Source organism: Onychostoma macrolepis, chromosome 02 (genome assembly GCF_012432095.1).
Source record: "Onychostoma macrolepis isolate SWU-2019 chromosome 02, ASM1243209v1, whole genome shotgun sequence".
NCBI classification, from domain to species: domain Eukaryota; kingdom Metazoa; phylum Chordata; class Actinopteri; order Cypriniformes; family Cyprinidae; genus Onychostoma; species Onychostoma macrolepis.
The window spans coordinates 16,895,085-16,908,391 of NC_081156.1; the positions used below are offsets into that span (position 1 = coordinate 16,895,085).

At 39.9% G+C, this 13,307-nt stretch overlaps 1 protein-coding gene across 2 annotated transcripts in view; it reads left to right on the plus strand.

Moving 5' to 3' along the window:
* The first annotated feature begins 9,106 nt into the window (after positions 1 to 9,106).
* ppp2r3a (protein phosphatase 2, regulatory subunit B'', alpha) overlaps positions 9,107 to 13,307 on the plus strand; it is an 84,345-nt gene continuing 80,144 nt past the window's right edge. For both annotated transcript variants that reach the window (XM_058798302.1, XM_058798312.1), the window contains exon 1: positions 9,107 to 9,313. The gene's annotated coding sequence lies outside the window, so the exon portion shown is untranslated. The remainder of the gene's footprint in view (positions 9,314 to 13,307) is intronic.

The window sequence follows — 13,307 nt, forward strand, 5'->3', positions numbered from 1 at the left end:
ATCCACAACAAAGAAGACACCACTCACCATAGCTATATAATAAAAGTTAATGGGGTCCAAAACAATACTGGAACCTCCAGACTTTCACTGTATGAACAAAAAACACAGAGACGTTTTTAAAAAAATACTTCTTTTGTGTTTGACAATATAAAGGAAGTCATACAGGTTTGGGGTGTTTTTTATTTTTTGTCTTGAAAACTTTTATCCATTTCTTTGCGCTACAGTCAGCGAACTCAAGCAGCTTTCCTAAATGTCATTGTGGGCTTTGTTTTTGTTTTCTACCATAGCCTTCACAATTCAATCAGAAAGACTTCTTGCAGAAAAGTTTCTTTCTTCTTACGTTATGCCAAGGAAACATCAAATTGTACACACAATAGAAGCTTTCCTGTGCACATCTGCTTCCATTTTACCAGAGAAGGTGCTCCACTGTCCCTACTACATCCGTTGTAGGCAGAGAACACACACACACACACACACACACACACACACGTTTTGCTTTTGTTTTTCATCTCCGGCAAATAAAGAGGTGTGCAGTCTGGCATTCCTGTCTCCCGAAATCAACACGAGAAGAGTTACAACTTGCAGCTGTCGTCGAAAATGTCTTACGTACACACACATACATACTAGTTAAATGTTTACAGCAATTACAGAGTCTATTTATTTCTTTGAATTTAACGGGACTTGTACTACTAGACTTTATTTGTAGGTTAGCATGGTAGGTTGTTTAAAAACATGTAATTTCTGTCAGAACGCTCTGTTTTGCAAGTCAGAGAGGGTTAAGTGACAGGACATGAGGAGTGTGTGTAGGGTACACAATGCTCTTCCTCGCTCTTGGTCCTGTGCCAAGCGGTGCCACAGTTGAAGGAGTTGCACACAAAGGATTGTTTCATGGACGTGAAGGTACGCTTGTACAGTCATCCAGATCAGATTCCTGCAAATTCCACACTGACACTCCCCTCGGCAAGCTGCCCTTATTCCGCTCCAGATCTCCATGTAATCAAAGGGCTGATGGAAGAAGATACAGTGTACAACAGAGAAGATCTTTCACTTCAAAGCATTTTTGATGTCTTCTTGTTAAACATGACATATTGATGAAACGCTCCATCCAAATACAAACTATATGGGGTTAGACATTTCACCATCGGCACACAGTAACTGATTAGCATTAGTATTATGTGCCTGTTAATGCTATTAGAAACATCTTGACAGTCGTGTTGTTCATAAATGAACGGCTGTCGCAGGCTCTGACAGGATTCTAGCAGTTCTTTCTCTGCTATTGTTGTTATCTCCAAAGCGGGATCAGAGCGATAGAGGCGAGAGAAAAGAGTGATATTAGAGGGAGAGGACAGTGATAGTGGAAGTTGATGGTAATGATAGTGTGGGCTGATAAAAATCAGACAGGAATTGTAAGAGAAATGGGCCACCAGCCAGGGGAGCGTTATGGTTTGATCCCTACTGTTGGTGCTTCAAAAGTCAGGTTCTGTGATCCCTTAAGACATTCTCATTTCCAGTTTGCCTCTGGGATCATAGTAGCAGCACTAGCCTTCACTTTGAACCTCCTGTGAGAAATACATGACAATAATTCCATTGTACCAGAGCCTCACTCTTCTGGAGGAGAGAGGAGTGATGCAAGAGGAGGGAAGAGTGTTGCATTTTCTAGGCAGAATGGTGGCGCTGGCGGCGGCTGAGGGCTGAACAGGCAGCCTGCACGGTATTTATGGGTGCTGGAGCAAGAAGCAGCCTGGCTCAGAGCCTCGCACACATCACTGCAGACATTCATCAACAGCCGAGAGAACGTCGCACCCATCCTTCAGCTGACAACCTTCAGCAATGCTAGAACTCAGCGTCTCACTTTGCCTTTTATTCCGTTATTCCCTTTTATTGATTCTGCTTTTTCAGCCCATGGTCAATCTGCATTCAACTCTCTGTTTGCTTTCAACGTCAATTTCTTTAGGTTTTCCTGCATGTTTTTAAGGGTATGTTCAAATAAATATCCAGTCCAAAGGGTGCTTCAAATAAAATAGCTATATATCACTTCACCGGAAGTTGAACAGTTATTGCACACAAGTTGACTGACTTGAATGTGATCAAAGGCAGTATGCAAATTATGAAAATGGCCTTCAAATATGTATTATTTGTTTTCTTTTCTTACAAATGTATATGTTTCATCAGAGGTTTTGGCAACCTTAGTTAACTTTAACTAAACTAAACACTAGTTGCTTATTGGCAAGCCTATTAGTAACATATTGGGTGTTTATTAGCTTTTATGAAGTACAAATTCTGCATGAACACCGATTATCACTTTATTATATCACAAAACATCTTTAGGATACTCTGCGGTTAGAAAACTAGCTAAAGTCTTCTGTTTTCTGAAATTCCACCGTTTCCTTTTGAAAAAACTTTCTTAGTTTTAGTCTTTCCACGCTGTATTGACCGTCTCGTAGGATTTATTTAGTTAGCAGCTTATTTAATGGCTCGCAGAAATACAAGGAGATGTGATTCATCAGTTGTAAATAATCCCTTTGAGATTTGTTGGCTGAAGTATTGACTGAGTTGCCAGTCCTCCTCTATAGAGCAGCAGCCCAAAACTGTAAGATTTATGTGTTTGTATTCTAGTCCATAGTTCGGCTGCAGTGCACTTTATTTCAAAGAGGTGTTTTAAAGACTCACAGAAAAGAGGTTTGCATGTCTGTCTGTGGTCATTATTTACTGAACAGAACAGCAGCCTGAAGCCATTCTAGGTAAACCAAAAAAGGAGTCATGCTGGTACGTCACATAACCCACTTCCTGAAACAAGGCTGCTTTTCAGTTTATTTGTTGAAAAAAAAAAAGAAACACTGCATAAGCTCACTCAGAAAAGCCATCAGTCAAACAAGGAAAGGTGTGAAACTGTAGACAGCTAGTGTTGATACAGTATATGCTTTAGTTGTTGATGCTATTTTCTAACATGTTATTATAGGACCCTTACATTTTGAGATATAATTGATATTTTCGGCTTGCGATTCCGTATATAGTGCCATAGCAATTACGTATTACATAAATGCCATTTGAAAAGGTCAAATAATAAAAACTGTAGCCACAGAAAGAATGTCTATGCTCAGCTAAGGGGCCTTTCACACCAAAACTGGCACTGCATCAGCATGATGGAATGAACACATCGCCCTGTGCCATTTCATGTCCAGCTGTGTTGGTGCCATTAGTCTCGACAGTAGCGCATTCTATTTCAGCCTCATGTTAACACGTCAGATCATCAGCTTTTTATACTTGGGATTTGCAGACAGTTCTGAAGCATGTTGTGTAAGTATAGGATACTGCCCACCTACGTGACTGCCCAGAATTTCCAGTGTACCTCATAAGGCCGATTCTGTCATGCCAGAGGTTGAGAAAAATGTTTGAATTAATGTCAATGTTTTATTAATGATATTCAAAGCCAGACTGTGGAAATACAAGAGATCGCTGCTGAAATTTAAACACTGGTACTTCACTCAACAAATTTTCATATGGAAAAAACTGTGTGTGTGTGTCTCAGTTTCTGGTTTGTCTACCAGGGCTCAATGTGGCTGTGGCTTTCAGGGCCACCAAGGCATTGGATCAAGAGCCTTTGATTAGGACTGTACTTTCTGGACTCAGCAGCTGGAAATACAGGCCGCTGTCATCCTGCAGACTACTAAAGCAGACACTTAATAAGTTATTCTGTATCCAGCAGGCTTAAGTCACTGTTATTCTTGGCTCAGACAGAATGAGGTGTACCATAGACCTTCTATGAACTTACATCGTCTTTAATCAGTATTTTCTTTTCTTTTTTCTTTTTTTTAAGATTTCAGAAACAAATGGAGTGAGAAATTATGTATCTGAAGTAGGTACAAGAAAAAAGTACAAGAGTTTGATGTGCATTGATCATTCAGATTCAGAATATGCACATCTTTAAAGTCTTACAAGAGGAAGATTCTTTTCTACTTTATCTATCTATCTATCTATCTATCTATCTATCTATCTATCTATCTATCTATCTATCTATCTATCTATCTGTGTGTCTCATTTTATTTATTCTGAGTTTCAGCTTCTAAGAGGTGAGAAGAGACGTAAACGTGTTTTACATATTAAACTGCAATAAAAATCATACATTGAATCACGTCCCTTCGTTAAGACGAGGTGTCTGTATCACCTAGTAGAGACACCTGTACAAGATGTTAATTGGGTCTAATAAAATGTGTGCATTTTCCGTTTTCTCTGCTGTGGGTATGAGCATGGGGTGAGTGCCACAAGTGAAGCTGTCATTCTGAGTGTGAAGTTTGCACTGGCTCCGGAGAGTTTGGCAACACATGCAGTAAACACTAATTATAACATGCTTTCTGACAACTATAAACCTAGTTTAAACAAGCAGCAGTTTCTCTTGGCTCCTCTCTGCCCTGCCATTCCATCTTCTTTGGTTGTTTTTCATTCATTATTTACACTTGATAGAGTGGAACAACCATAACAACTGCCTTAATTGTGCTTCTCTGGAGCATGGATTTAAAGTCCTCCCTCACCTGACATCTAGTGACCTGAGAAGTTCTGTTTTACACCATTATAGAACTAGGAGGGTTAGAGTGTAGCCACAAATCCGTGCTCATTAAAAGGCCATGAGAAGAAAGATCATGTTCATTAGAGTCATTCTGTGTGGATCGGAGAACATTTTACTCATACAGCTTTGAGGCAGAGCAGCGGGGTCATCTTTCATGGCTGGGGTCCAGCTCTCTGATGTGGAGGCCTTCATGCTTCAGCGCTGACCCCTGACATGGAAGCACAATGGCTACTGTGTTCATTTGCCAGTGGGCAACAGCAGCCCAGTGGCCTGACTTTGACCATCTCTCATAGTGAACAATGAAGAACGGGCAGCACACCAGATTCTTGACATTTAGTCCTCTTCCTGAGTGAAAGAGCTATTTACTTCCTTTTCGTCTCAGCAGCTGACTCCTCTGTCTTTCTCCACTCTCTTTCCCACCGGCCCCTCTGGGATTTAATTGAATCCTGATGGTGGCTTTGCTCCTCTCTGTGGCCCGGCCAATTTTGATATATATTCCCCTCCCCTTGTTGATGTTCCGTCCAAGCTGTAGGCTGACTGCAGACGCAGAGCACAGACAGCTGTGACTAAAGGGGATGGGCCAGAGTAATTCAGTGAGCAGATCTGGGACAACAGGACAGTCCCAGAAAATAAACCAAGTCAATGGAAATTGTTGGCATACATTTGTATGGAGGACAAATAAATCCATGCAGTTTGAGTACCACCACATACAGTAAATGCTATACTCTGTGCAAGCATAGCAGGGAAATGATTTTTCTCTATAGTGGTTGCACTATATACATTTTCCTCATCATTTCAAGTAAATTGAAGAGATTCATTTTTCAGCAGAAATTGCTGCAGTGGTTGAAATACATGTGGAACTGTGGTGTGGATTTCACCATGGAAAGCAGAATATTCCATAAATGAAAGACAAAAATCTGCCTGTCAGACATCTGTCTTTTTGACTTAACATCACTTTTGTTGCATCCACTCATGCTATTTCATAATTAAAATCAGCAGCGGGATGAACTCCTAACCTTCACCTCAAGAAATCCATTAAAATCTTCACAAAATTCACTTGATTCACTAACTAGCTATCCTTTTGCAATTTAAATGAATTGCTTTCACTTGTGTTCTTCTCATTTGGATAAAAGCACCTGCTAAACAAACAAATGTAATGCAAAATGTCCTATTAGTGTCATTCGGATGGGGGTCTCAAAACCAAAAGGCTCCAGGAATCTCATGTCCCCTGCTGCAAATGTTGATTTTGGGTGAGGGGCTGACCTTGTGGCTCGATTTACTGCTTTCATACTGAGAGAAAGCCTTTTCCAATGAGCTCAGCTTTTCTTTAAACATTCTGTTATTTCATTTGCTTGCCATATGGATTCAAGGGCAATCTGTGACCTGTTTTTGTAGTGCGATATATATTACACACATTCTAAATGTATCTGATTTAGCTCAGAGGAACGCCAAGTGTGATTTGTATGGATGTTATTATAGTACTGAAAGTCTGTCTTGGGGAATATTTTCTGAATATATAATGCAATATATCAAATCTTGATAAAACTTCGACTTTGACATATTGGCGCAGTGTATGCAAGCAAATCCAGAAGTGTGCATTGGACTCAATTCTTAAATGGCTATAAACATTGCGTCTGTGTTTTGACATATAGCAGGAAACCTAATGCATTTTTGGAAGAGGTTCAAGAAAGTTAGAATACCTTCCAGGATTTGTTTACATAGTTACAGTACATATAAAAAAGAGCCAAAAAAATATAGATCAATATATTGCATTAGAGAGGGAGAAGGTTTAGAAATGGCTCTCCTCAGGAACAGACTGTGCAACATAGTCCATTTGGGAGGCAGACAGTGCAGTTTAACAAGCTGTGAAATATCTGGCATGCAACAACAATTATATTTGCACATTAATGGCTAAAAATTGTGCTAGTCCTGTAACAAACCAAAAATGGTCCACAACGAAAAGAAAGATTAATACATAGTTCATATGCTTTTAATCCTTTCGCTGGAGTCATAAAACATTAGTTTTTTAGTTGTGTTTTCCCAAATTACACTCCAAAATGTGTTTCCAACCCTATTATATTGATTTTTCTTTTAGCTACAAAGCTGTCTTCTAAGTTATGTTTGAATCTGACAGCACTTATATCAAAAGCTTTGGACTGTAAAAGCTAATCTCTTTGCTGTGACCTGTTTTTGGGGTGCATCATTGTTCATCCGAGTGTTTCCGAAATAGACACACTGGATTCCTGCCCCAATCGTGCCTTAAGACAAATGAGTCCCTGTCTAGCTGTCTCTTTGGGTCATGACATTGCCACATTTACTTAGTCTAGGATGTGTAGTGAAACTGTATAATGGAGAAGCTCTTACTTGGAGGTTAGTGTGGTTCCTGGGGTGAGAAATTCGACTGGTGGTGACTTTGTGACAGTTGGAGACTGAGGAGGGCAGAGGTGGTGAGAGATGAAGGATCTCTACTTTCATCAAGAACATATACCATACAATTTCAGGCATGACTGGGACCAAACCCCTCCATGCTCTTCTCTCATGAAAAATGTTTTCTCCGGTAACTGATGCCTGAAGCAGGCTCAGCTGAACTTAACAGGCCCATTAGCTTTAAATAGACCTGCACACCTTGTCAGGTGCCTGTATACCGAATGCTCTTTATTATCTGTCATGAGAGACAAGAAGAGACAGCCAGGGGGCATGGAGATAACCATGAGTGTGTGGTTGCATAAGTGTGTCTTGCTCATTAGTTGTGTGGTTTAATCTTCAGTGCTTCATTAAAACTTTACAGCTAAGCAGCTAAGCTGAGCTTAGATCCTCTTCAATGGATTGAATTCATACTTTATGGAAAAAACGTCAAAGAATCTGTGGCAAGCGGTCAAAGAGTTTGTGATGAATTACAGGCGAACCGTATAATACGGTTTCTACCTACATGCAGAATGATTGGTGAGTCATGGCAGTGACAGATTTAGCAATTATATGTCACCTCTGCACTGATATATCTGTCTATATGTAACTCTATATTTATCTCAATTTTTTCAATGGAATTCGTCGGCAGGTTTATCAGAACTGGAATTTATCGGTTGGATCTGAAATGATATAGATCCAAGATAAAGACAACGATATGAGTTTAAAATGCAACCTATTTGTGCTACATAATGAGTTAGCCTACTAATTACTGAGCATGGACATTTCAATGGACTTTTGTAACTTAATGTTATCATGAATACATCTGAGATATATTGCCACAATTAAACATTGTATAAGCTTTACGACATTTACATATTACCTGGCTTGCTCTTCAGCCATCTGTTTGAATAATTTTCAGAGCGCTTCACAGAATTTGGATGCACTGAGAAAATCTATCCAGATATGAATCTAAACATCTTCCATGGATTCTACATATTACATAATACATTAATAATGGTGCATTATGTGTTTAGATCCTTTACAATGATTTAATTTACTGAATTTCATATCTGAAAATTCTAAAAATAAATAAATAAATAATGTGTCAAACATTTATTATAAATAATGGTAAACCTAGCATTTATGTCAATGAATTAATGAATGTTGAATCAACGGAGGGCGGGGGACTGAAATCTTGACCTGTACAGGGCCCCTTGACCCTGGTGCTCACCACAGTCAGAAAATTGTACACTTGGTGAAATAACAATATTTCGCACACATAAATTAACATTTTTGTTTTTCTGGTGTTTCTATTAACAGGATCTACATAACCAAGGGACTATAGACACAATTAGTTTATAAATTATAAGGCACAATTAGCCTATTTCAAATCACACACACACACACACGTTTACTTAGCTATCTAAATGGGGACATTCCATAGGCGTAATGGTTTTTCTACTGTACAAACCGTATATTCTATTGCCCTACACCAACCCTACACCCAACCCTACCCCTTACAGGAGACTTTCTGCATTTTTACAATTTCAAAAAACCTTTGTTTACTTTATTTTTAAACTGGTTTTACAAATGAGGACGTCCCCAAAGGGAGGCTTTTGGAGATTTTGTCAGGTTTAGCTCACTTTTGGGTACAAATTTGTCCCCAAAATATGGTTAAGTAGGTACACACACACACACACACACACACACACACACAAACACACACACACACACACACACACACACACACACACACAGCATTGTTTTGTTACCCTGTAGTCAGCAGGATATGGAAAGAGGGCCTTCAGGATGATGACTTTGATTTGCCTGATTGATTTTTTTAAATACATTTTCGTAAATATCTGATAGTCTAACGTCTGTCAAGACAGTTCTTTATTAAAAATATCTATCTATCTATCTATCTATCTATCTATCTATCTATCTATCTATCTATCTATCTATCTATCTATCTGTCTATCTGTCTATCTATCTATCTATCTATCTGTCTGTCTGTCTGTCTGTCTGTCTGTCGTGCTTTCGCTCTATCTAGCATTCTGTCATTCTATCTTTCTATCTGGCTCTTAGGTAATCTGTTTCTGGTAAGCGTGTATAGTGTCGCCGTTTATATATTCCCGCCCAGCGTGTTTGTGAGGAGCTACCCTGTCCGCGCGCGCTGTGGTTCTGCTCATTCTGCTCATTCTGCACTGGCTGCTGTCTGAACGGCGAGGCGTAACACTGTTACTCCACAAAATCGTGTGTTGACACGCTAGACATGAAACTATCGCTTTGGATATTGGACCGTCCTAAAAGCTCAGATGACGAGCCTTAACCCGGAGCGAAACGGTATGTGTTTGTTGATCTATCGAGTGTTTTACCGCTCATGAATTCTTGCTCTGTACATTTAAGTGGAAGTTACGCGTGGTTGTCAAATAAAATGTCTTCGTGACTTAAAGGGAAGGGCTGAAGTTCAAATAGACTTTATTGTCGAAGTTGGACGTTGAGGAAAGTCACGGTCGGTTGTTGTTGAGACGATATCAGACAGTGTTTTGAGTTTCATGCATATGTTGTGATTGTGGAGTGATTTTACCGCATCGCCTGTGTATTAAACTCACGCTCGCAGTAAACTGACTGACTACTGTACACGCCTGCTTTTGTTTGTAACTTACTCATCAGACACATTAAATTACGATTGTTTGTAGGTTCACTTTTGTGCTGTGATGTTTGTCACTTTCACTTGACTAATGTGTTAATAATTTACTAGAATGACAGAATTTTTAGCGTCCTTGTTATATTTCTTACAAGATCTGGAACTGTAAGTTGAATGTGTAGCATTCGTTTCCCCCCCTCAAGCTACATACATTGAATATAAGTTATGAACAGTTTCATAGTTTGGCTGGAAGGGATACGCGTTTGTTTTTGCTTTCAGACTGTTGTACCTAAATGCTTAGTTTGGCTGAGGTGCTGTTAACTCATTCTTGAGCAGTAGGAACTGGCACAGCATTTATGTCCTGTGCATCTTGGAAAGATCAGATCTCTGTCATGCTGTCTTTATAAATATCCCGGTGGGGTCTCTCTGCTGTGGGTGTAATTGGGCATCCCGCCTGCACTAAATGCATGCCTGTCCTGCTCGAGTGCAACCTTGAGCTGTGCTCTGTTCTTTGTCACTAGCCTGATAACTTGACAGATACTGAGACGGCTGGGCAGTCTCGGGATCGTTTCCTCTCTAATTAGCCCAAAATAGCTCTGGATCACAGCTATGCGCTCCCTTGCATTAATCACTTCCTAAGTGCTGGAATTGATCGTTCTGGGTCAATCGCAGCCTGTTGTCCTAACACAATATTTTTTCCTTCTTCACAAGACTTAGAGTTATTCAGCGGCACAATATGCAGAAAATACGCATCCTAACTGGGGTCCCGAGAGTGAAGTCATTTGGCACCTGATTTGATTCCTCTCCACACATCCAGCCGCTCTGAGACTGCACGGGTCTGGTTGGCTGCCAACGAACCACAGCGGAGTGCATTGGTGAGGTTTTGGTCAGCTGTGGTTTTCTGCTCTTCCCATTGTATCCCATCCCCACTGCTTGCTATTGACCAAAGCTCATTAAACTCCACATGAAGGCTAGAGCTGAACCACTGACCCATACAATGACGCTTTTTTTGGGCACCTCCTACAGTACATGTGTGTGGTCCCGCACAGAAGTCTGTCCTTAGTCCCACAAGGCTGCTTGTATATAGACAAATATAATTTGAAATGACACATCATAGATGACAATTGATCGCATGGGATTTGATTGTAAATATATACTGTTCAAAAGTTTGAAATTTTTTTTTAATGTTTTGAAAAGATGCTCACCAAAGCTGCACTTCTTTGATTAAAAATATGGTAAAAACCAATATTATTAGAGTTTAGAAGAACTGTTTTAACCTATTTAATGTATTTTAAAATGTTATTTTTTCCTGAGAAGACAGCTACTTTTTCAGTAGCCATTACTCCAGTCTTCAGTGTCACATGATCCATCAGAAATCATTTATTTATTTATTTATTTCAAACTGTTTTAGTAGGATACACTACAGGGAATTTAGTCTTTGTTTCAGAAACAGACTATGTATCGTGACAAATGATGTTTAAAACATCATTCGAAGGATTTGAAATGGACCCTGTCAGTGATCTTTTGCAGTGCACGCTGGGCAGGCATGCAGAATTGCTCTTACTCGCGAAGGCTTGCACGTAGCAATTTTCAAGGCATGCAATTATCTTGCTTGCATAGTCAATCTGCTTCCTCTCGTTTTTGTTTTTAGTAAAGCAATGCAAACCTCGTAATTTTTAGAAACATTCACTGGGCCGTACAGTCTATTTCTGGGTTTACTACTTGCATTTATGCACTTTGTTTAAGAGCTCAAATTAGGCAAGGTTTTAAGTAGAGGGAGGTCAGGACTGCTAGATCTGTGAATGTCTTTTTGGATGTAAACAGCTTCGGTCACAGTGTGCCTCGGAAGTACACTGTCACTATACGCATGCATGCTGTAGGTATAAATGGTTGTCCCATCATGTAAGACAGAAAGTGACAGCTGGACCTAAGTGACTTTCATGGAGGCCACACCTGGACAAGATCCTCAGGATGAGCAGACAGCACTGACCATCCCACGAACCCCTCAAACCTCCAGCAGGGCCATAGTCTGTTTGCTCTTACCACAAAAGGAGAGAACCAAAATTTCAACAGGGGCGAAATGATTTGGTGTTAATTGCTTGTGTTTTTGATGTTTTTTTATTTTTTTTGGCTTTTTCAAACAATAGCAATATTTAGATGAGATAATATTTAGATGCATTGTTATTTGCATATATTATTTTTCCATTGTTAACAGGTGACATTACTCATTTATTATTTTTCCATAAGCCACTGCATACCCACTCCATTATTAGCATGACATCTGTAATGACATGTTAAGATTACAACACAGCTTGTGTTTATAAACCAAAATGGCTTGGTAAGCACAGCATGTTTGCGTCAATGAAAGACACTGTGTCAGGTTCGTCTCTTCTGTGAGCTTCTCTCAGCATAAACCCCTCATTGTATGTGCATTGTATGCTAATTAAAATGGATCACCTCTGGAAGGTTTATGTAGATAATGGCCGCAATTTCAAATGCAGCATTAAGAAAACCCTCAGGCAACTAGTCAAGTCTCCATCAAGACTCTTCATTTGCTCTCTTCACCTGTTTACTTCTATTCAGAGCGTTAGTATTTCCATGCCACAGCCATTAGAGACTGTATTCAGAAAAGGAGCATTCCTCCAGGGGACGGCTTCCCAAGAAAGCTACTGATTCTGAATATAGTTCAATTTAGATGCAAAAAAGCTCTAGCTGTGTGAGGCCCTGCTCCTTTTGCTGTTATTTCCATACAGCACAGACAAAACACTGCTGTCTGTGCCCTGAATAAAACTAGCGGCTCGCGACTCGAGTGTGTGCGCGGCACAGACTCGCTGCTATTGGAGATCTGAAGCTTGCAGAATAAGATGTGACAGCTTTCTGGTGATGCCCGGTGGAATTGTGGGGTTATGATCAAAATCTTTTGGAAACCATAACAACTGATCTTAGCAAGGCTCAAACATTATTGCAGTTTCTGTTGAGATCTGGCCATTTGTAGTGTGGAATCTAGGTAGAGCGTGGCAGACGGGGGTTTTGGAATGTATTCCCTGGTGTAAAGGGAGTGTTTCTCAGGGTCAAGGTCCTTTTCCCACAGTTCTTTAGACTTGTGTCTTTTCACAGATGCATGTGGCGCCATGCAGAAGAGAGAAAAATGCTGGTTAAGTTTGTGTACTGGTTGGTCAAAGGGCAGAGTGTTTAGATTGGAGTTTTTCCATCATTCCGGCTTCTGCAAGGGAGGCTGAAAGGCCTGCTTGAGAAAATGCACAGTTCGGTGTGATCGTCAATTAATCATGTTTTACACACATTGTGTGATGGTAACCACGTGATACAGAAGTAAACAAAACATTTTACACAAGTCCATTTAGTGTTTTTTTGTTGTTGTTGTTTTTGTTTTTTTGGTGACCTGCACTCTTGAAATCGTATTAGCCAAGTCTCAAGCTGTGTTACATAATATGATCTATTAATTATTTATGGCCCTTTTATTTAGGATGTACTCACTTAAGTTTTTTGGCACATGCACATTCCTTATCTGTTTTTGCGGGATGTGGAAACTCCCGCTCATAACTCATATTGGGCCTTATCTATTCAATCTGATGTGGTTTGGAAAGTGTGAGTGCAGAGTTTCACTGCAAGCATTCAGATTGCATGGCAGGTGAGGGAAAAATCTGAAAACTGCTCCCTGCAACTTATTTA